Source organism: Euprymna scolopes, chromosome 7 (assembly GCF_053919585.1).
Source record: "Euprymna scolopes isolate OS-2025 chromosome 7, ASM5391958v1, whole genome shotgun sequence".
Taxonomy (NCBI): domain Eukaryota; kingdom Metazoa; phylum Mollusca; class Cephalopoda; order Sepiida; family Sepiolidae; genus Euprymna; species Euprymna scolopes.
Window position 1 is genome coordinate 82547243 of NC_136488.1, and position 24396 is coordinate 82571638.

The window sequence follows — 24396 nt, forward strand, 5'->3', positions numbered from 1 at the left end:
AGATATCATAATGCATGGTTCACTGCACCTTTTATGATAACAAAGGTACATACAAAAATTTAGTCAGCTCAGCTCAGTAGTTTCTGAAAAAAAAAAAAAGTGGAATGGGAAGACTAATATAAATCTGCTTTCGTTCTGTCAACCATGATGTGGTAGAAATTAATTAGTTTGTAATTGTACTGAGGATTGAACCTTCAACCTATAGAAGACAGTCACTTAGAACTGATTATTACTTAGCATTTATATTTGGAAATAATTATTTTTCATGAACAATTCTAGGATGAATTTTAATAACCTTTAAACCAGTTCTTGTTTTATTTCGTTCCTCTTCTCTGCTCGACAGATTTAGCATCTCTGAAAAATAGTTTTGTATTTTTACAAATGCATAGCTACATACAAACTCATAATGAATGTGAGATATGAGAGAGAGGGTTGTTGCGGGGGGGGGGGATTGTGAATTTTGTTATTACATCTGGCTTATTCACTTTGATTTGCATGAATAACACTTTGAGCATCTGTGAATGTATAAGATTAGTCTTTGAAAAACTCATTTTCCTTAAAAATAAATAATCAGTCAACAAATTTTGGGAGTGGGGTAGGTAGTATCTGTTCTGTTATGAGACCTTCCTTCCAGGTATCACCATTTAGGGAGTTGTAGCATACGCCAACATGGGATTGTCACAATTTGTTCATTAATAAGCTTACATTTTATATATATATATATATATATATATATATATATATATATATATATATATTAGCATACTTAAGATTGTCTGCTGCCCATTTGACTGAATAATTGAACCTGGTCAAGAGTGACAAAAAAGGCATTCTTAATATGGCTTTCACATTATCTGAGAAAAAGAGTCATTAGTCAGGAGGGACCATATTTTGCTAATCACCATCGTCTCGTCTGCTGAGCAGAAACCAGAAATAAAAAAAAAATTAAAAAATAAAAAAAATAGGATAAATTACTTTATGACCTTCAAAACCTAAAAGGAACTAGGAAGTGTTTAAACTGTGAAAATCATTTTTAGCAATTTTTCACATTAAGATTGAAGGCTATACCATCCAATAAGTTTATAGAGATTTAAATACAAGAAAAAGCTTAACAAACAAACGATACCATATACTTAAATTTAACTTTTAAAATTCTATATTGTATTATGTAAAATAACACAAGTAATAACTTTATCAAACTGAAAGGACTAGGACTGACCTACAAAATAATCACTTCATAAGTCTCCAACTCTTCACTAAAACCTTTGAACCATTAATCAATTTTATATAATAAAAGCCGGAAGACTCGAAGTTGCCTGGGATTGAATGATCAACAAATATTTCACTCTTATATTTTCATTGTCATCAAAATCCATGAAATTGCCCGCAGGAGGAAGCTTTACATGCTTCCATGCAGTAACAGTCCAAAATATGTTATTCTACATTGCACCCTATAGAGAACTTACTGTTTCTGTTATAAAATTATTTCATATAAGCTTCTTTCAACAAAAAAACTGTTTCTGTTATAAAATTATTTTTATTAAAAAATTATTTACTGTTTCTGTTATAAAATTATTTCATATAAGCTTCTTTCAACAAAAAAACATTAAGAAATTTACGTGCAGAGTTTGAACCTACAGATCACGTCATGCAAAAAAAAACAAACAAAACACGCTATCAACTTACCCACAGTAGAATTTTCACAGCTTGTTGTTTTATCACTGTTGCTATGGAATATGGAAAGAAAAATGGCTTTACTGATAAATTAAGTTTCGATTGTAGGTAATCATCAGGAGTGTTCTGAGACAAAACTAAGATCACTCACAAACTTATACATTAAAGTTCTGTAAATTTTAAAGAAAATCTGTTCATCCGTTTCAGAGTCTATAAGGAATGACCTCACACACACATTTGCATTTCTATAATTGTAGAGATAGATATGTAAGTATTTTGTGATGTTTGTTTTATACGATTCCTGCTGTGAAGAATATGGTTAGGCAGTTTTTGTTTAAAACTCCAAGCACACATTACATAGCATATTTACAAGGGGCATGCAGTAAACCCTCCTCCCTACTCTCCTGCCCTTGCACCCTCTGACTTTCACCTCTTCCCAGCCATGAAGTTGTTTTTGAAAGGAAAGCGTTTCCCAAATGATGCAGCCTTGATTTCTGAAGTCACGTCATGGTTGGAGGACCAACCTGGGGCGTTCTACAAAAACGGTCTCCAGAGCTGCATCAAACAATGGGAGAAATGCATAACTCTGGTTGTTTTTGTTTTACAGCAGATCAACCTTTTTCAGGTTATTTAATGCCGAATCTAGTGATTTTGAGGAATGACTTTTTAATGGAGTATATTTGTTTTTTTTAAGTCGGATTCTATTTAACCCATAGTTGGGACCCTAACAAGTACTACCACTCCGTATCAGTGGACCTGGGAGCAATGGCAATTAAAGGGTGGCTCCACACTCCCCAGGCCCACAAGCTGGGGTCTCACCATCAGATAGTTTTAGGTCATATCCAGGACCGTGCATAGCTCTGAGAGGTTCCTATGTAGAAAAAGACTAATAACTGTGCCAAGTTTCATAGCTCTACTACTATGGGAAGTGGGTCAGGGGCATTACTTATTGCACGCCCCTCGTACATTGCTTCCAATTATTTTCGAAAAAAACGATACCATCAATGTTTGTATTTTTGTTCTGGAAGCCAGTATAATCAGGTAATACCAGGCCCATTGAGGGAGTCAACTGGAAAATGAATGGAACAAAATTTGTGGAAAAATGAATGCGAAACCCCAAAGTTAAATGTTGAAAAGTTATTTTGTCAGTGCAAATGATTCACCTCTTTCAGACATTGTCATATTTACTTGGTTTCCTCGGCAAAGAAAATTTAGACACAAGGTCGGTTTTTAATGTGGGAAAAATCCAGTTTCCCAAAAAAGGGCACTCTTTAAGAATAAAAATTGCCTCAGTCATGAAATATTTCTCCTCCACCGAGGACAGAAAAGGTGAAGTGTAGTATTAGAACAGATACTACACTTTGCTCCTAGCCAAAAGGCCAAGATTGTCAAGCACAGATGATTGGGTAGAGGATTATGAATGTAAAACAAAGATAAGTTTATGTTTGTATACATATAAATATATGTACTTCCATACCGTCACACAAAAGTCGGTGCCTTTTTCTAGCCATCCTCTCCCTGAATAAAAGCATTTTAAGTAGCAAGCGGGAGTGAAAAAGCAAGTAATAAATTATTTAACCTCAGTGAAATAAATCCTTAGAAATCCTTCACTTAATGAAAAGTCGATGGTGAGGAAGTTTTTTTTTTTTTTTTTCTGTTTTTTTTAGATCAGAAATGGTAATTTTTGTAAATATTTTAGTAAATATATCTAGATGAATAGCTACTGTGAACATTAACGATTTTTTTTTCTTTTTATAAAGTTAGTTGTTCATAAGGAAAGTTTGCTTCGCTCAAAAAGACTTTTTATATTGGACGAAATCCATTTTTTGCACATTTCCAGCTCCAACTATCAATTGACTGAATAACATTTCAATGCGTATAAGTTACATACTTCACACCTTCAAGAATTGTCTATTAACAAACGTTTGGCAATCCATTGAATCATTTTGAATTTGGCAGTTACATGACCAGTTGGCCTTTTGGCAAAGATCAAAGTGTAGTATTCGTTCTTCAGATGCGGCACTTCCATTTCTCGTTCTCTTTCAGTGGAGGAGAAATCCTTCACGACTGAGACAATTTTTATTTTTGTACCTTTTCTCCACGTTAAAAAACAACCCTGGTGTCTAACTCTGTCCCGTGGGGAGGCATTGTAAATAGGTACATGACGAGTTGGAATATTATTTCTTCAGCCCACATAAAATCATTGTTATAAACATCATTGGGCGCATTCTAAGAACTTGGCAGCCATTTTCTATCTAGGCCGCTGTGTCTACACATTACTTTTAATTCTATTAATACTTTGCACTGTTAACATAGTTTATTGATGATTGCTTTTTTCTTTTTTTCTAGTTTATCTAAACATGCAGTGCAAGTAGAAAAAAAAAATCCTTAAATTTCTTGCTGCAATTGTTAATTGTTTATGAACAATTGACACATTGCTGAGTCGTCATTTTATTTTTCGTTTTCTAATTGATGTCTGAACAAATTATACTTAAACCAAGGGCATTCAACTTTGTCCTCATTTTTATTTTGCATTCTGGAACTGGTTACTTCTATTCTTTCTTTTTGGGGAGGAGGGGGTACCTTAATTTATATTTCTTTAGTTTTAGCAGGTTTTCTATTTTTTAATCTCCATTGGTTTTCATATTCATGATCACTTCGTAGTAACTTTGCATTCTTGTCATATTTTGGTGATTTAACTTTTAATCTTATTGGGCTCAGTGGTTTTTTTTTTTTTTTTTTTTTTTTTTTTTCGTGGAAATCACTCCAGACAAGGCGAGAAGCTATTTAATCCTAGTAGTAAAAAAAAAAAAAAAAACTCTTCAAGGTCAAAAACTAGCCAACGATAACTGTTAAATGAGTAGATTCCAACCCAAAACAAATTTTTCCTCCTTTGTCAGAAATCTCACTCGTATCTCTAATGTAACAGTTTATTTTCAGTAACTGATAATAGGTTTGCTTTGCTAGTCTTAAATTGATAATTTTACTTTGATCCTTTCATACATGATTTTCTTTTTTTTTTTTTTTTTTTTTTTTTTTACATCCTATGTGTCTGATCTAATTTGTTCTTGAACCACATGCCTTAAAATTATTCTGACTTTCGAAAAAGCTTATACCAACTAATATTGGAGGAAACTTATCTCCCTCCCATAGCAGGAAGATGTGACCCAATAATTGGAAAGTGTGATTGAGAGCCAGTATCTTTGAGGAGGACCACTCTGGCTTACAAAAAAATAAAATAAAATGCTTTGACTGTCCAGTTGAAATTTACCAGTAGGGATACCTTAGGCGATTAGTAATAAATTGACCCCCCCCTTCTCAAAGTGAGAAAACAGTCTGGGGAGGGTGGACCTCCTGGAACTGCACAGGACTATCAACATACAGCAGTCAATAGGGAAAAGACTAGTTCAGAAAAAGTTTAGACTGTTAGCTTTGGCGCTGAGGGAACAAAATATCTCGTATTCCTTGACGTCTCTGACTCGCAAAACCAAATAAAATTGGTCAAATCAAAATTCATGATTTATGATGACTTTTCTATTTGTTGCTGTGGAACAATAGTAATTTTTACTTTTTCATCCAAACAACCTACTTTACTGCTGAGACATAAAGGAGTACTGTGAATTAAGGGCAACCTAAGTGAGGAGTTTGTCAGTGAAATGTTTGTTTACATTACATTCAAATTTCTGTATGTTGGTGCAATCAGGTAAAATGGTCAAGCAGGGAAATCCAAAAGCTGTTCTTAGGTGGACATGTGATTCTGTAATGTCATCCTAAAATATTTCACTTGTGCATCTAGTTAGCATTTTTTTAAATTCTTAACAAATTTTGAATGGTCTTTAATTTAGCAGTGTATAACGGTCGCAGCTATGGAAGAATGAGAAACATTTTATTTTACCTAATGGCTGATTGTATATGCTGGGTGTTTAACCTCTATATAATCTGTTATATAAAGCAGTGGATCCCAAGTTATGCCTCCCTATTATCAAATATTTATAATCTATTGTGAAGCCATGCTGTCCTCTGAACAAGATCAGTTTGTCAACAGGTGCAACTTGGATCGTTGTTACTTGTGGAATTGCAGGATTTCTAAAGGTTTACTCCTAGGTCCACAGTGTTGTCTATGCTCCTGCGTATTAGCAGGACAATCTTGGAGAATGTTCCTCCTCACCATGCTCAAATTGTCATTCACTATGGAGAGGGTATATTTTGTGCATCACATAATGCATGTAGACAGTTCAAAACACCTGAGACTAGTTCAGAAAGGTACTAGACCTCTGCAAACTCCTTTGCTCCAAATAGGTAATAAATAAAATAGGCTCTGGTAGAAACTTCAAAACTAATTTTTTTTTTTTTTTTTTTTTTTTATACAACTCTTTACTAATCAGCAGGGCATTACCATTATGAACCAAGTCTATCAGACGTGTACAAAGTGTGATCGATGTAAATAAAACTGAGTGAAGGTTGAAAATATGCGCTGCATGGAGAGAAATATGGAAATGATACGATGGATGTGTTATGAGTCTTAAAGACAGGCTTAGTTTTGATGACCTAAGAGAAGGATTAAATCAGGATAGTAAAGTGACGTGTGCAGAACAGGAGAATTCAAGCTATGTGAAGAGAATGAATGAGAGTTCTTGGGTTAGATGTAGAATAGTTGAGGTAACAGATGCAATTCGAAGGAGAAACCAGGAAAAGCATGGGAGAAAGTGTTAAGGATGGACTCGAGAAATATATAAAGACCTGGCCAGAGGTTAGTACAGTCGGAAATGGGGATGAAATTCCAAATGCAAGCTTCCAAGGAAAGAAGCTATATATAATTTTTTCTGCATATAATCCTTCTACATCTAGGGACCTCTATGCGGGATGGTATTTTGTTGCTAGTTGGATTAATACTCCTAGTATTAAAAGTAATTATATGTAAGGTGCAATAAAATTGAATTAACAGGAAAAAGTATTTTTAAAAATTTTAATTAATGATCTCTGTAAAACCTTGTCTTTAAGATGTAAAGCATGTTGTATAGTTTTGTGGGTTTTTTTTTTTTTTTTTTTTTAATTAAAATGACAGAAAAATATCTTATTATTCAAATGTGGTCTATTCCAAAGATTAATTTTGGGTATTTATAATTTAAATACAATTTCGAGCATATGCCCCCCCCAACTCTGCAGTTTACACTATATAGTATAATCTACAGGTCCAGCTTTTAAAAACTCTGAGCATTAAATTAAGCTGTATTTTGGCAATAATGCCTTGAATGTTTTCAAAGTGGTCTATTGTCTGGTTTATCATTGTAAACATGAGACTTTATATATCCCTAAAGAAAATAATCTAATGAGGTGATCAGTTGACAGGTCCATTTTTGTGAAATTATTCATTCTCTCTGTAAATTAATTGTATCGTGGGATGTAGCTCCATTCTACTGAAACCCTGTAATGAATTGCCAAACTAAGCTACGCTCAATATAATCGATAGTAACTAAATAGCTGACAATTTAAAGTTCGTTGCCTCTTTAAAAACAAAAAAATCATATATATATATATATATATATATAATTTCCTGAAATTAATAGTCAGACTTAAATGACTGACAAACCTGATGCTCTAGATTGCATTTATCATTCCACCAAAGTCATTTTAAATTATGTCGTGTAATAGGAAATAGTAATTATAATAAAATATCCTGTTTTAGTCTATATTATTATTCTTACTTTTGATGTACTGTTGGAAAGAATGAATGTGGGCCTCGTTCTAAAATTACATTGGTGAGTTGTTGTCAGAGGCGTTAGTGGTGGTGGCAGCGGCCATTGTAATTTAGATTCTTAAGGCAAATGAACTCTGATCATTTTACTGCCTTTGAATGCCGGATATTTTGGCTGTATGCAAAATTAAAAATATATCCACAATAAATAGTGCGTATAATGTTCTCTTTCCATTTGTTACATTTTCATTAATAAAAGGAATGCAAAATTCAATTTTTCTTCTGATTATCCTTCATGTGTGTCTGATGTAAAACTACATGGTCTCCTGCCGACATCACCAACCCTAACATTGTATGCTGTGGTTTTCTTTTCTTTCATCTTCTCTCGTTCTGGCCGTGTCATCGTTTCTTAAGCATTGACACCTGCCAAGGGGGTGCACTTAGCTCACAAGTATAACAATAAAATAAAACAACTTTAAAGGAAACATACTCTGTGTGTCTGTCTCTCCGTCTCTCTCCATCTCTCCGTCTGTCTCTCTCTATAGAGACACGCACAGACAGACCATTTACTCTCTACATGCTAACGTTCATATCTTAGTTCCAACTTCTTCAGTTGATGTCAGCTCATCTCAATCTCCCAAAGCTCTCAAAACCGTCCGTAAATCGTTCCTACGATCATAACATCCCTTGCACAGTCCTTTCGTTACCATCATTGCTACACTTTGATTATAACCCACATGTTGGTTTTCTTTTGTCTATGGTAAACAACTTCCTCTCCATTGTTCTGCCAATAAACTTAAAGGCTGGAATGATAAAATTGTTGCCTTAGAAAAGACTGCATGATTCCATTTCGGTTTGATTAAAACTAGTTTTCTTTTTGTTACAGACCATCTACTAGTTGGTCAGTGGTGTACAAATCGTAAAAGCAATAGGAGACTTTTATCATGTCTGAAAGTGACAATGTTCAACGAGCGAGATTGGAGATGTGCTGCTGTACAACTCCTGCTCTCTACCGATCCAAGTTATGACAACAGGACCATTGCCAGCACCCTCAAAATGCAAATCCAGATGATTCAACGCTTGAGGGTTATGATCTTTAGTGTAGTTTTAAGTAAGAGCCACATTATGCCACTTCACAACTTCAAAATCGGCTTGAAAGTCAACACCAAAGTGTACTTGGATGTGCTGAAGAGTGTGCTGATTCTCTGGTGGCCTCTGGCAGACCTTGGGTGTGGTAGCAGGACTCTGCACCAGCCCACAAGTTCAGAGATCTAAGCTTGGCTTGAAAGGAGTGCTATGACTTTGTACCTTCTCTCACTTCCCCCTCCCAACCTGAACCCACTGGATTATTTTGTTCGGTCATACGTAAAGAACATCACCAACATGAGCTCCTGCTGGTGCTTGTGGAAAAGGCATGCTCCCAGTTCTGGACCTGTATCAAAGTGGCTACATTGAATAGGTCGGCTTTAGTCTATAATCAAGTTACCTAAATAGATTTTTTTCGATAAAAGTTTTAAAATAAAGTTTTCTTTTAGGGCAATACTTTTATCGTTCAACCTTGTATTTCCTTTTCTTTTGTCATACTTTTTCTCTCCCTCCTCTATTTCATAACATGGGTGGGGAGATCGATTGTATCACATGGGTAGCATCTTCCGCTATTTTCATTTTAGCTCTGTTAACTCTCAGAAATTAAGGGCCGCCTTTTCCTGAGGCCAACACATCATTTCTCGGAGATATCGGTGTTTAAGGTTTTTCCTCTACTTCTCACATCTGGAGTTAGTAAAGCCATAAAGAATATTTATTTTTCCTTTTCTCAGCTGGTCACGTGCAAAGTTACAGAAAAGGAAAGTATACAGTCACTTTAAGTCTTTAGATTCTGAAATATCTAAACACTCCATATACTTTGTCACCTGACATTTTGTGTGTTCAAAGTCAACTCTTAAAAGTTTATTTCTGACAAATTGCAAACTGTAAATATGTGGTTTAAAAAATAAAAACATTTTTTGGACAGAAAAATCAATAACATGCAGCAAATGAGTTTAACATTTCTATGAAAATAGTATCCATTGAATATAGAACTGATCCAAATGAGATAAATTAATAAATACTCAGTTATATTGTGCTACATAGTTCAACACAAATAATAAACTCACATTGTAATAGATAATCTTTAATTTACTCCTTCAGTTCAACACCTCTTGGCAGACAATGTTTTCTTTTTGTGCCTCGTTTTTCTCGAATCTTCACATCTTATGTAACGTTTAACTATCTTTTTTTCAGTAAAGAACCAATGCACCTCGAAATTACTAAAAATTCCTTTCTCACACTATTACAATAATGATCATATAATTATATTCGCAAACGAGGCTACATCAAAGGGAAGTCACTCTGATATTATTGTTCAGAGTTGCCAGATTGGCCTTTTTTTTTTTCATCTAAATTTTGCAAAGTTTACTTTTTTTTTTAAGCAGGTTAGCCATCAGAAATTATACAAATTCATACGTTACACTTTTTCAAAGTGTAACTAAGCAAGAAACAGAATATTGTATAGACGCTTTATTTTGTATTTTATTAAATCTATCAAACTATATATTGCCGTTTGTTTTTGAATAAAACATTTGGAGAAAACCATGTCATAGCTGTCCACAAAGTAGTTTATGATGTTGAGATGGTTTTCAAAAAACAAAACATAATTTCATGTTTAAAATTTAGTTATGGTAAAATTGACAACTTTTTTTTTTTTTTTTCTAGACTTTACTTGGATATTAGATTTTTTTAAGATTTAATTTTGAATTTGTATTTGGACTACTGTTCCCATCTTGGATCTTACTCTCGCAATATTTTGGCCGATGTAACCTCCAATTTTCAGCTGCGTCTTGTAGTACTCTGGAGTCTGCACAGAATTTCGGACTAGGTTTTTGTTTAATCAATTGGAGTAGATTGTTCTCATTTCGTCATTCATTTGCTTTTATATAAATTGCAAATGTTATTACTAGACATAATTTAGTTTATTCACAAATTTCTGGTTTGCATATTAGGAAAATAGATTTGTAAACTCCACAACATAGGGGTCTCAGTGGCATTTTGAACTTGCAGAAAGGAGGATCTAGGATTTTGTAATCTACCATTCAGAAGGAGTTAAGCATATTTCAGCAAAGTTTTTAGTCACCCTTAAGTGAAAGCTTCATGTGTTGATGCAATATTTTTTGGTCATATAAATTATTAGGTTGGTGCAAAAATTTCGTTTTTTGACGTTCAACTATATAAAAATGATATTATTTTTGCACCAACCTAGTAGCTGGTTTCAGTGAGTAATAGTTTAGTTTGATTTTTAAATCTTTATAATCTGTATCTGGTAGTATTACTACTAATACAACCTAAACTCTTTTTTGAAGTAATGCCTGGGAGGATTAGCTCCTGAAACGGAACATATTTGATTCTATCAAAACATAACCTATACAAATAACAGTAAAAAAAAAAAAAATTTGGGCTACTGCTATTTTCTTGGATGTTATTCTCACCAAGGAGGCTAAAAAGCAGACTAAGGCTTTACTTTCATTACCCTCGTAACTCTTGCAACCCTTATTGTGTCGTTTAGTATTAACAAAAGGAAGAATTGCTGTTTTCTGTGTCGGAATCTATTTATCTAAAACTTATCGTTGGCTAGATTTTGACCTTGCAGTAGTATATTGTTTTTATACTTTCTTATATCAAATGGTTTCATGCCTTGTCTGAAGCAATTTCCATAACACAGGCACGCACCCTCTAGAGTTGAGAAATAGAACAACCTTAAAAATACACTGGACATCTCAAATCAGGAAGGGATCCTAGAAAAGTGTGGCCCTTTGATTTTCTGAAAACTAACCAAGCTAAAAACAAAAGGGGATTGAAAAGGATTACTTGAAATAAAGGATAATCAAACATATTTTATTTATTGTTTGTTTTTTTAAATATATTTTTAAGATCCTTACATCAAGTATATTCATGTCTTGTCTGAAACGATTTCCATTTAATTAATTTTAAAGTGGTACAACAGATAAAAGTGCTATGTGAAATCGGTTCTAAGTAAATTTTCTGAAGATCAAAAGTTTAGTCCTTAGAACAAGCAATATAAGTAATACAATAAAAAAAATTACTTAAGACTTCTATTCGATCATGGCTGATGCATTAAATAAAAGGTTCAGTTCCAAATCTCATATGAAACCGAGTTCAACAAGATGTATCTGAAGGTCACAGGTTACATCGACCGAGACGTTGTGATAATAATATCCAAGATGAGAATAGTAATATGAATAATGCAAATAATAAAAATTATCTTAATTTTAAAAATTCCGAAACACAAATACAGCATTTGTTTAAAAGCATTCAACATAATTTTTTTTAATGATTATCATCATATAAATTTGAAGATTCTATTGTTAGCATTGGTTTCCCTGATATTTTTGTAATCGGAATTATTTCTTGTAATACGTTGGGTATTTATGAGATGGACCATAAGGTTGCCAACATCCTAACTAAAAGTGAGTTTTGTGGAACAAACTGGATTCCGTGTTAACCACTTGACCGCCGTCACCTCCCTTTTTGTTCATTAATTCAATTCTGATGAGATCAGAGATGGAGAATAGTGCAGCATTGTTATATGTTCACTTATCGATGGGTGTGTAAAAACTGATAACTTTTACAAATGAAATAAAAACATGAACTAACGTCTTATTCGGGTTGTATAACCGTTAACCAATGCATATATAAACTCTTATATTCTTTCATGGTTGTTGAACCAGGTTCTTTCATGGTTGTTGAACCAGGTTCTTTCATGGTTGTTGAACCAGGTTCTTTCATGGTTGTTGAACCAGGTTCTTTCATGGTTGTTGAACCAGGTTCTTTCATGGTTGTTGAACCAGGTTCTTTCATGGTTGTTGAACCAGGTTCTTTCATGGTTGTTGAACCAGGTTCTTTCATGGTTGTTGAACCAGGTTCTTTCATGGTTGTTGAACCAGGTTCTTTCATGGTTGTTGAACCAGGTTCTTTCATGGTTGTTGAACCAGGTTCTTTCATGGTTGTTGAACCAGGTTCTTTCATGGTTGTTGAACCAGGTTCTTTCATGGTTGTTGAACCAGGTTCTTTCATGGTTGTTGAACCAGGTTCTTTCATGGTTGTTGAACCAGGTTCTTTCATGGTTGTTGAACCAGGTTCTTTCATGGTTGTTGAACCAGGTTCTTTCATGGTTGTTGAACCAGGTTCTTTCATGGTTGTTGAACCAGGTTCTTTCATGGTTGTTGAACCAGGTTCTTTCATGGTTGTTGAACCAGGTTCTTTCATGGTTGTTGAACCAGGTTCTTTCATGGTTGTTGAACCAGGTTCTTTCATGGTTGTTGAACCAGGTTCTTTCATGGTTGTTGAACCAGGTTCTTTCATGGTTGTTGAACCAGGTTCTTTCATGGTTGTTGAACCAGGTTCTTTCATGGTTGTTGAACCAGGTTCTTTCATGGTTGTTGAACCAGGTTCTTTCATGGTTGTTGAACCAGGTTCTTGCATCGTTGTTGAACCAGGTTCTTGCTGATACAAAACCACTTGAACATAGTCATAAAAAAACCTCAGACTGTACTTTTGTATGCATGAGAGAAAGAGAGACTGCCTCGTTACATCTAGTTATACTGTGCATATTTGCTCCCTTATTGGGGACAATATTTTAGACCAGAGGTCTTGGAGCATGGCAAGAAAAGATCTAGAAAAACTTCACTCGAAAATCACATGGTTTCACAACTGCCGTGTTCTGAGGTCACTTTTGATCTTCAAACACAGCCCCTGTTATGTAATATCTGCTCGGTTGTCAAGAGACCATCCTCCCAGACTCTTTTGGGGATGAGGGCAGTGTAGTATGTTAGTTCATCCTATATAAAGTGTTCTAGTTTTTTGTTGTTTTTTTTTTCTAGGGACGGCGAACTTTAAATTAAAATAAACCACAGAATAATATTTTTATTATACAAATATGCAAATTATTCCAAAGATTAATTTTTGACATTTAGAATTTAAATATAATTTCGTCCATATGCCTCCTCTGGCTTGCGCTTATATGGAGTAATCCAGAGGACCAATCTTCACAAACTCTATGCATTAAATTAGGCTGTATTTCGACAGTAATGTGTTGAATGTTGTCTTCCAAATGATCTGTTGTCTGATTTATCAGTGTAGACATGGGACTTCACATATCTCTAAAAAGAAAATCTGATGGGGTTTAATCACACAAACGAGGTGGCCAATTGACGGATTCATTTTGTGGAATTATTTGCTCATCAAAGGTTTCTCTTATGAAATTGATTGTGTCATTTGCAAACTCTGTAAGGATGTCTGTCTCTTCATGATAAACCAGGTTGAACTCAAAATAATCGATAGTTACCAAATTTGCAATTAAAGAAAATAGAGTAATCAATTTAAAGTTTGCTGCCTCTAAAAACTCAATATTAGCAATGTTCCTTCAAGATTAAAGATTTAGTGCTTCTTTAGAATTTGAGCCAAACCAAAATTTTTGCTTAACTGAACTTAAAACTTTAGGGTCAGTTTTAAATTGGGTTTGGGATAAAAAAGAAAACGCTTTGACTCGAATTCTGTAGAAGTACCAAAGATTTATTTAAAATTTATTTTCGATTTATATTTTTCAGCTCTGCATTTTCAAATTTTAATTGCTAGGTAAATAAATCTGATGGAAATCTTTGATTATATCGCCAAAATAGCCTTATAATACAACTATTTTAATGTAGTTTGCTTGAAGCATTGTGTATATAGATAAATGTTAGGCTACCACAATGCAAAAAGTGGAAATGTCTGTTAAAGCAAAAAAAAGTGATATGCATATATTGAGCATATTGGGAAGCGATGCTCTTTGTGTAAACAAATTGAGCTTAGGTATTTGTCCAATGTAAAACATTGTTAATTCACTGCCCACGTAGCAGCAGCCAAATAGCGCAGTGGTTAGAAGCTCCGACTGTCATATGGGCGGTCGGGATTCAATCCTTGCTTGAGGTAGTTGCTTGTCTAGCTGTACTGGTGAGCTGTGAAACAGCAAAACAATACTTTATGTGGATGACATATATGCATAGTAAATTTTAGTTAAAACTTCTAGTAACCTAATGTAACAGTGTTCCATGATATATTTCGAGGAAACGTCTCTTTATCAAATGATAGATGCTTTAAATCTCTTGAAATCCGTGTGAACTAGTATTGTTGCTTTAAGATTGTATCGCAGTAGATATGTATCCTGCAACGAATAGAATAAAATTAAATTAAAACTGTTCTGAATTTTTGAGATGAGGTATGTATTTGGATTAATGAGAGCAATTGTCCAATTAATCCAACTAGTAAAACTTTTCTTTATTATTTAAGTGATGACATGGTTAACTTAATTGTTTATTTTAATATTGTTTTTTGGTCCTCTCCCCCCCCCCCGACAAAAGAAAGGTGGACCTGTAAGTTCACCCTTGTGCGTTCGTCCGTTCATCTGTCTGCACTTTTCTCAATAACTACGCCTTTGAATCTTTTGAAATTTTGCACAAATATTAAACATGATATGAGTAAAAAAAAAAAAAAAAAAAAAGTAACAGATTTTCTGAGAAAACTCCGGTTGCTTCCCCCCCCCCCCCCAGGTGTGCTTTTCAGGTTAAAATGGTTAAAATTGACACTTTTGTGCTTATTAAAAAAAAATTGATGCCTTGTATTTTTCTAAAACTTTCTGAAAAGTTGTAACTAATTGATTTCTATATAATTCTGTTTGTCTATACTTCGTGATAACTCTTGCGTGTGCCCTAGGGGCTCTTTTAGGGCTAATAAAAACACTCCATTTTTGAGACTATTTTAACATATTTGTCTAATTTTCTGTATGTCTATTTAGCAGTTTTGCATAGTGCTGAACTCAAATTTAAATGTTAAGGACTTTTTGGGCCAATGGGGGGGATGGAGTTATTGTTTTTATTTATTTATTTATTTTATTTATTTATTTATTTTTTGCATGGTGCAGAGCTCAAATTTACACATGTTAAGGCCTAAAACAGCACCGTTAATTTTCACCAGGATTTGACGTCCTCTGGGGACTCTTGGGGCTAAATAGAGGGGGGGGGGCAACTGCAGAACTTAGTCAATTTTTTATGCCTTGTGCACTGTGCACTTACGGGACCATGCATGCTTTACTTGTGGTTTTTTTTGTTTGTTTGTTTTTTGTTTTAATATTTTCTTTTTACTTTTGCTCGAAACGTCCAATCATTTGACAAATTTTCATTACATTTCGGTCCACTATTTCCAAAGTGTACTCGTTGAATTGAAATATTATCTTGAGTGCATTATTCTAAGCTCTCATCTCACTTAACATGCTTGGCGATAATCACTTCAAAATGATCAACTAATCCCTATCTAATCCACCTGTAATGAGTACCTACCGAGACTTTTCTTTTTTCAACTTTGATAAGTGGTAATTATTTAAAATCTCATACCAGTAAATATTCATTATGTGGGGATCTTGTGTATGTGTGTGTTTATTGTAAAATCAACGCATTAGCTTAGTTCTTTGGTGCAAAAAGATATTCCTACTAAAGTCAATTGTCGCTTCATCTGTTTAGCATTTTGATAGAATATTATTTGTTATTTATTACGACTATCAGAGGTTGTGACACAAGGTAGGGAAAGTAGAATTCGAGAAGTCAGCAAGTCTGGTCTACAAAAAATGATTGGGCAGTAGAGGTACCTCAACTGATTAGCAACAAACTAGCTCCCTAAAGAATGAAAAAAAGTCTGGGAGGTAGACTTCGTAGGGATGAACAGGACCAAATCACATCCAACAGAACAAGCCATTTTGGCAATGACCTAGATTTTTGTGACCTTGGGAATCAAAGGTGGCATATTTTCATTGGTATGTAAGTACTCCACACTTTTTAAAACTAAAGTACTCCCTGAAAGTATTGTATCATGACCACAGAAGAGATATATTTCTCAAAAGGAGGTGGTAATTCTTGGAAAGGTGTGTGTTTCAAGGAAGCGTGAGCTGCAAACTTGACATAAACTATCAACAATCAAGACTCTGATTCGTAGTATATTTTAGACACCAGTTTATTGAACGTTCCATTTGTAAACCATTTACAGCAAAAACTCGTCTAGCTACAACCACTGTAAAGAATTTTCCTTTCTGTGTACCTAAAACTAAACAGAATCTCCATGAAGAAAGTTTTTCCAAGAACGTCTCATTCTTTGAACACAGCACTATAAGGCTGCTTTCCAACTAACTAGAACATGATTGTTTAACAAGTTTAATGTTAACAAATTCCTGTCGAACCATCCTATTAATAAAAAAAAAAATCTATCCATTTTTACCCAATCCTCTCTTTGTGTTGTTCATTGTCAAACTGACAAACATTAGACCACTCTAGAGTAAGGGTTAAAGTGCCAAGTAATCTATTCTGCATGGAGGTTGAAAGTTCGATCCTCACTACAGGCGATACTAAGAATATAATTATATTGCGTACTCTCGTTCTCTCCTGTAAACTTTTTAGATGGAAGAAAAGGAAGTTTTAAAAAATATCTTTTTCTTTAACTTTTATTTTTTTTACGAAGTGAAAATCAGATTCTTTATAAAAACACTAGTAAAAATATGCTCCCCTACTCCAATCACATATTTTTGCGATTATATATATGTTTGTTAATAAATAACCAGTTGTGGCAATTTCTTGCTGACATACGTTATCCTCTCCCTAAGGAGAAGGTAATGCATTTGAAGGTGGTTGAACGAACATATGAAAAGAAATCAAATAGTGCTCGATCGCGAATGTGAGCTGAAAATACAAATATTTGTTTAAAAACTATACATATTCCAAAGGCGAACCAGTGGTTTTATTGTATTGAATCGGCCATCCGTGGCTTAATGAAATCAATACAGCTCGTCAGCTACTTTGAAAAAGTGAAACAACGCGAAAATAAACAGGTTTTTCTGTTTATTTTCGCGTTGTTTTGCTTTTTCAAAGTCGCTGACTAGCTGTATTGATTTCATTCAGCCACAAATGGCTGATTCAACACAATGAAATCACTGGTTTGCCTTTAGAATATGAATATATATATATATATATATATATATATATATATGTGTGTGTGTGTATTTAGACAGCAGTGTTTCTGCTTAATCGTTTTTGTTTGTAATTTCTCCATTTTTCGTATGGTCATTCTAATATCTCGGTCGAATTTGTGTAAGAAAGTTCCATAGTCGTTTTCGTCCATTTTTTTTTTTTTTTTTTTTTTTTTTTTCTTCTTCTTCCAAGTATTTTCAACTGATTTTCTTCAGTAGTATTCAGGCAGTTTTTGATTACTGTTTCGTTTAAAATCTGGATGTTTTTATATACTTCAGTTCAAATTACATTTAAATTAAAATAGTGAAGCGTCTCGTGTGTTAAAAAATTAACGTTTTAAGAACGTGGCTAAAATAAATGTACAATGGTTTAAAAGTGATTTACAAAATGCTATGGAAGTTTGTTTTTTTTTCAATTTATAAATTTACATAATATCCAGTGCTTCCAGTATTTTTAGTCTTTATGTTTGGATCCATATGAATGATTTTCGTGTTTTCAACTAGGATTATTCTAAATTGAGAATGTGGCCAGCCATGTTGTTTTAGGTGTTGGTAAATCGAGCTTGTATCTGAAAAGTGTAGGATTAATCGTCGGACAATGTGTTGGTCGTGTGTCCAATGTAGTTATTAGTGTTTCTATTGTTGGAAATGCATTCTCCCAAGAGGCATTTGAATTGGTAGACCACTTTGGTTTCATCAACTGATTTTTGTTGTCCGGGAAGTGTTGTTTTTAATTATAAGATTAGCAGTTGTTAATTTCTTGTAGTACATTATAAATCTAATCTTCTGTTGACTGGGATATATATCTATGTACTACATTCCTCAGTACCTTTTCATCTGATTTAAAGTTGTGGTGTAGCTAGAATAAATTCATGGGGTGGGGATAGTTAACTGGGTTATTATTAGTTTGGTCTAGATGGATGAAAACTACTATGGAACTTTCTTACAGAAATTCGACCGAGATATTAGAACGACCATACGAAAAATGGAGAAATTACAAAAACAAAAAGACGATTAAGCAGAAACATACCGTGCTGTTCATTTTATTTATATATATATATATATATATTATTATGATTGCAACGTCTTGTCAGACGAGTGCCACTCCCTCAGACATTTAAAATCCATGAGCCCAAATGCCTGTGGGAGTATCTATACAAAGATGATGTTACAGAGTCTTAGCTTTGTACAACAGCTAAGTTTCTCTCTCGGTTCAAAATGTTGAGATCCAGCAACAAGCAAGAGCAAGATAGCCAGCAACAAATTAAACTGCAGACCAGCTTAATGTGGGTACTGGTCTCCCGCTTTGTTTTGTAAATCAGAGATTTGCTTCTCCTAGAAAGGTTGCCTTCACCACGGCTTATGGGAGCCCTCTCCATCCCAATACACACACACACACACACACACACTGTGCTAGTTGGCCGTTGACCCAGAAAAAGAGTTCATTCTCCCTTTGGAAGGTCTTGTTTTTAATCCTTCAGGGAGACTAACCACCCTCCTCACCAAACAAGAATTTATACAAAATACAGAATTTATATATATACACACACACACACACTGACATTTTCTAATACTTTCAGATTAGATTGTAAAATTAAAGTTCATATAAATATTAGTATCAATATTTATAAGACAATCCCAACCAGATAAAGAAGCTCGATATACGAGATAGAGCAATAGTATAAATGAAAATTTGGAATTACATTCTGTAAATTAAAAAAAAAAAAGAAAAAAAAATAGAATAAAATTATTCAACAAGGAATGTAAAAATTTAAAGTTTTTTTTCCCCCCTTAATATATGGATTTTCAATAAAAAAAAAAAGCCAATGTTTTTAGCAAAATCTTTATAGGCAGTCATAAATTTTGCTATTTAGCACATAGATTGAAAAACTAAAAAGCTTGCATGTAAAGCCTAAAAGAAACCAAGATTAAAATAAGATATTCTATGGTGTTACGTTCAATTAATAAAAGCCACAATCGTAAGATCCAACGCAATGAAGAATGGTATAATTCAGAAAATGGAGTTTTTTTTGTTTGTTTTTGTTAAAATGTATGCATATGAAGTGATCCATAAAACGTGATAAGTTAAAATCTGTTGCATATTCCCACAGTCGTACTGTAGAAAAGATTTTTCTGAAAAGTTTGTTAGATAATGTTTACTAAAAAAATTCTTATACAATTAATATATTTTAAATGTTAAGTATTTAAAATATAAAATTTATAATAGAATATACGAGGGGCGTGCAATAAGTAATGCCCCTGACCCACTTCCAGTTGTCTGATCTAGCTGAAATTTTGCATGTGCAATGATTTATATCTCTACAGGTTATGTGACAAATTACAGCTATGAACTAATTGTGGTTTGTGTTTTACAGGTGTTTGAACTGAGTCAGGTGTGAAATGGAGCCTGTTGAATGTCGAGCAGTGATCCGGGTTTTTGTATTTGAAAGGACGCACACCACAGGAGACTTTTGATGAAATGAAAGAAACTTATGGTGATAATGCCCCATCATATGACCTTGTAAAATGCTGGCATCGTGAATTCAAACATGGCTGGAAGTCTGTGGAAACAATTCCCAAACCTGGTCGCCCCCCCCCTCTTCTGCCATTGATGAGGCATCTGTCCGTCAAGTTTAGGCTGCCATTTTGGAAGATCGGCGCATTACTATTCGCCAAATAGCCCAAGATGTCAAGATTAGTACAGAGTCTGTGGAAACTATCATTCATGACCATTTGCATATGCATAAGGTGTCTGCCAGATGGATTCATAGGTTGCTCACACCATGCCAGAAGCGAGAACGCGTTGAGTTCTCGAGGATTAATTTGATGTGCCAAGATGAGTCAAAGTTTTTCAAAAGACTGATTACACAGGATGAAACCTGGGTCCATCACTATGATCCAGAGACCAAAGCCCAGTCAATGCAGTGAAAGCACTTGGACTCACCACCTCCAAAGAAGGCAAGGGTGCAGCCCTCCGCTGTCAAGGTCATGTTCAGTCTTCTGGGACCAGGATGGAGTAGTGATGACGGATTTCCTGGCAAAGGGTACCACAATTACAGGAGCCTATTATGCTTCACTTTTGAGGAAATTAAGGGAAGCTATCAAAATCAAGAGGCGGGGCAAGATCAGCAAAGGTACCCTCCTCCTGTAGGACAACGCTCCGGTCCATAAATCGCATGTCACCAGATCAGAAGCACGGGCGTGTGGTTATGAAATCCTGCCCCATCCTCCCTACTCTCCTGATCTTGCACCCTCTGACTTTCACCTCTTCCCAGCCATGAAGTTGTTTTTGAAAAGAAAAGCGTTTCCCAGATGATGCAGCCTTGATTTCTGAAGTCGCGTCGTGGTTGAAGGCCCAACCTGGAGTGTTCTACAAAAACGGTCTTCAGAGCTGCATCAAACAATGGGAGAAATGCATAACTCTGGGTGGTTCCTATGTAGAGAAAGACTAATAACTGTGCCAAGTTTCATTGCTCTACTGCTATGGGAAGTGGGTCAGGGACATTACTTATTGCACGCCCCTCGTAGGACCACTACGAGAGAAATAAAAATCTCGGTAAGGAAGCGCCATCAAATACTAAAATATAAATTAAACGTCTGTTCACAAGGTTCCACCACGAACTAATTCTAAAAACTTGTTTCCTTATTTGACCAGCATCAAATTTTGATTTTGAATAACTAGAATCATAGGCTAAATTCTAGTATATATTAAATATAAAATTGTTTTAACGCCAATGCGTAGTCAAAGCAAAAATAAATTTCAACAATTTCCAACGTTATTGATAATGTTTACCCAATTATTTATTAGTTTCAAGTCGTGCTTTGAAACATAACGTAAATCAAATCTGACGCCACACCAAAAACTATGGTTATTTTTATAAAATAAAATTTGTATGAGATACGTTTGAAACCAAAAACAATGCATTATTACGAAAATAAACATTTTTGTTTGAAATTTATAAAGATATTTCAAAGTTAAACTTCATCCTCTGTGTTTCATTCTCTTTTTTTTATATTTATAAATTTCAAACAAAATTAATGTTTATTTTCCTAATGATGCTTTGTTTTTGGCTTCAAGCGTATCTAATACGTATTTTATTCAAACTCAATTAACGCTTCTATCAAGGAACACACATCCCTAACGTGAATACCGCGTAACCAATGCACCGTTCCGACATTTGAAAATACTACCATGAAAAACAACAAACGGACTTCTACTTAGTGATTCTCTGCTCCAACAACAACATGGCACAAAAAAAAAAAAAAATACTGAGGATGAAGTTAAACTTCGAAATATATTTATAATATTCAAACAAAAATGTTGATTTTCGTAATAATGCGTTGTTTTTTTTTGTTTTTGTTTTTTTACTTCAAACGTATCTAATGCGTATTTTATTCAAACTCAATCAGCGCGTCTATCAAGAAACACACACCTCTAACATTTCGTTATTTTTCTTTTAAGCTCTGTCAGAAAATCGAAATATCAGTTTGTATAACCCAAGATTGAAGATCTGAAGGTTTCAGTTTCGATCATAGTATGGGAATCTATTTATTTACTATTTTAGAAGTACAGTAGAACTCTAAGATACAGTGGCACTAGGATACTTTTTTTTTCTTTTTTTTTTCTCCCCCCCCCCAGGTTACGATGTGGAATACGATGTTTTTCTGGTTACGGTATTTGTTCCGCCTTACGGTATTGTTTATATTATTTGAGTAAAGACATGTGTATTACATACTGTACTGCATTTTGTTACTAATTTTTAATGCCGTATCCCGGCGTTCTAAGATCTCTGGTATTACAAAATAATGAATATATTACGTTTAAAAGGAGTGGTGGACATAGTGACAGATTTCTACTTATATATAAGACTAGCCTGGATGCTTGGGTGTTTGGAAGTGTGTTGAGCAAAAAAAAAAAAATATTGTAGTAGGCAGGCAGGCTCGAACCCGTGACGCAAAAGTGGAAAAGAAAGTGGATGTGTGTGGAAGGTGTTGGCTGAGCAGAAAAAAAAAATGCGAGCGCAAAAAAAAAAAAAGAAATTGGTAGTAGGCTGGCAGACTCGACCCCGTACCGCGAAGAAGGAAAAGAAAGTGAAAAACAAAAACCATGACGCATTAGCTGTTGTGCTCATCGCCAAACCGGAAGTGACGTAGGTTGAAATGAAGGCTACAAAATCGAAAAGAGATGACTTTCGAAAATATCGGCGAAAAAAGCGACCCCCTTCCTGTAGAAAAGTGCTCAGTTGAGGGTGAAGGAATTAATGTTTTGGGCCAATTTTTCGATATTTGTCGTTCGAAAAGTCAAGCTTCAAAATGATACTGATCTTGTGAAAATCTGTCGCCTCTGTCGAAAGTTTTTCAGACATACTAACATACATTTAAAGAGACATGTGAGATTTATATCATAGTTTTAAAAATTCAAGAATTTCTGGCATTAATAATGGCAGAGGTCGAAGGTGCAGATTCTAAATCTACAGATAGTTGGAATTTTATTGATGCTGCGCCGTACACTCACATTTAGCACCCCACGTTTGGGGGCCTTGTACCCGACTATCTTGGTACTGGAGTGAAGACAAGTATCTTTTAACACATGTTATTAAAAACATGGTAGGCAGCAACCTCTACCTTTACTCTGATTAAACAATTTTTTTTATAAAATCGGTGTCCGAAGTTGATGCTGAACGGTAAAAGGCAGTAAACCCATTGAACCTATCAACCTAAACACGCTGAACTGAAAATACTGCCAGTGACTGCACTTTTTGCTTCTGTCATTTTCTTGTGGATAGGTATTAATGTCCCTGTCGCCCTCGCTCCTTTCACTCCCTGTCGCGCTCGCTCCGTCTTTTCCTCTCTTTCTCTCTCTCTCTCTCTCTGTCGACTCTCTTGTTTCGACGAGGGAGGAATTGTAATGAAGTTGGGATCCGATCCCGGTTGCTGACACACGGATCGGTAACTAGCGTGGCCTTCGTTATGTCTTTTAAGACGGTCTTGTAACTAGCCCCAGAGAAGGTCCGTCAAGATTAGGCGCAATCGACGACGTATCAACCCTTTGATCTAAAACGAGATGTGTCTATTTGTTTTTCCATGGCTAACACCCGGGGGAGCTAGTTGCCGTGCTCAGGACGTAACAGCCCTCCCAGAGACACCCCATGGCGTGGACAAACCAGAATCGTGGCCTTCGTTATAAAGATGGCCGGCCAGCTGAAAAAATGACGTCATCGCCGAGGTCCCAACAAGCAAGATATGTGGAACTCTTAGACTGTCAATAATGAACAGTAATTTTTACAGACAGCGTTACAAAACTTCAAAATTGGATTAAAATAAAGAAATAAAGAAAGAACACTATTTATACTGAAACTCATCTAATATTAATAATAAAAAAATTTAAAAAAAACACAAGTTATTTGTTTAAGTATATTATAAGCAATTGAATATTTCGTTGTATTATAGATTTTAAAGATTAGAATGCGATCTTTAATTACTTATAAATTACATTTTAAAAAAGTGAAGGAACACGATTTGATTTGAAATAAACTTGAAGTTTATTTAATATAATTAAATGAAAATTATGCATGTAAGATTATGAATATTTGAAGCAGAACACAAGCAAAACATTTGATATGAGTTAAGACAATAAACAAATATTAAAATTAAACTTTTTTTTAAATCAAAATGAATATTTTTTTTAAATCAAAATGAATATTTTTTAATCAAAATGAATATTTTTTAATCAAAATGAACCACAATATTTTTTCAAAATCAAAAACAATATTTTTAATAAATTCATGAAATATTGCACAGTAAAAAAATTAACCTAAAGAAAAAATCATGTTTCTTATTTAAGATTATTTCACCACATAACAAAAATAACATGCAAAATCATTTTTTTTATCTCCATATTTTCAGTTTGTTAAAATACGTGGGTTTG

The 24396-nt window shown here is 34.4% G+C and overlaps 1 protein-coding gene and 1 pseudogene across 12 annotated transcripts in view; one reads left to right on the top strand and one right to left on the bottom strand.

Moving 5' to 3' along the window:
- The window catches only part of LOC145279803 (extracellular sulfatase Sulf-1-like), a 274221-nt gene that overhangs the window by 34483 nt on the left and 215342 nt on the right, over window positions 1–24396 (top strand). The window lies entirely within an intron of this gene.
- LOC145280618 (U2 spliceosomal RNA) lies at window positions 2896–3066 on the bottom strand (annotated as a pseudogene).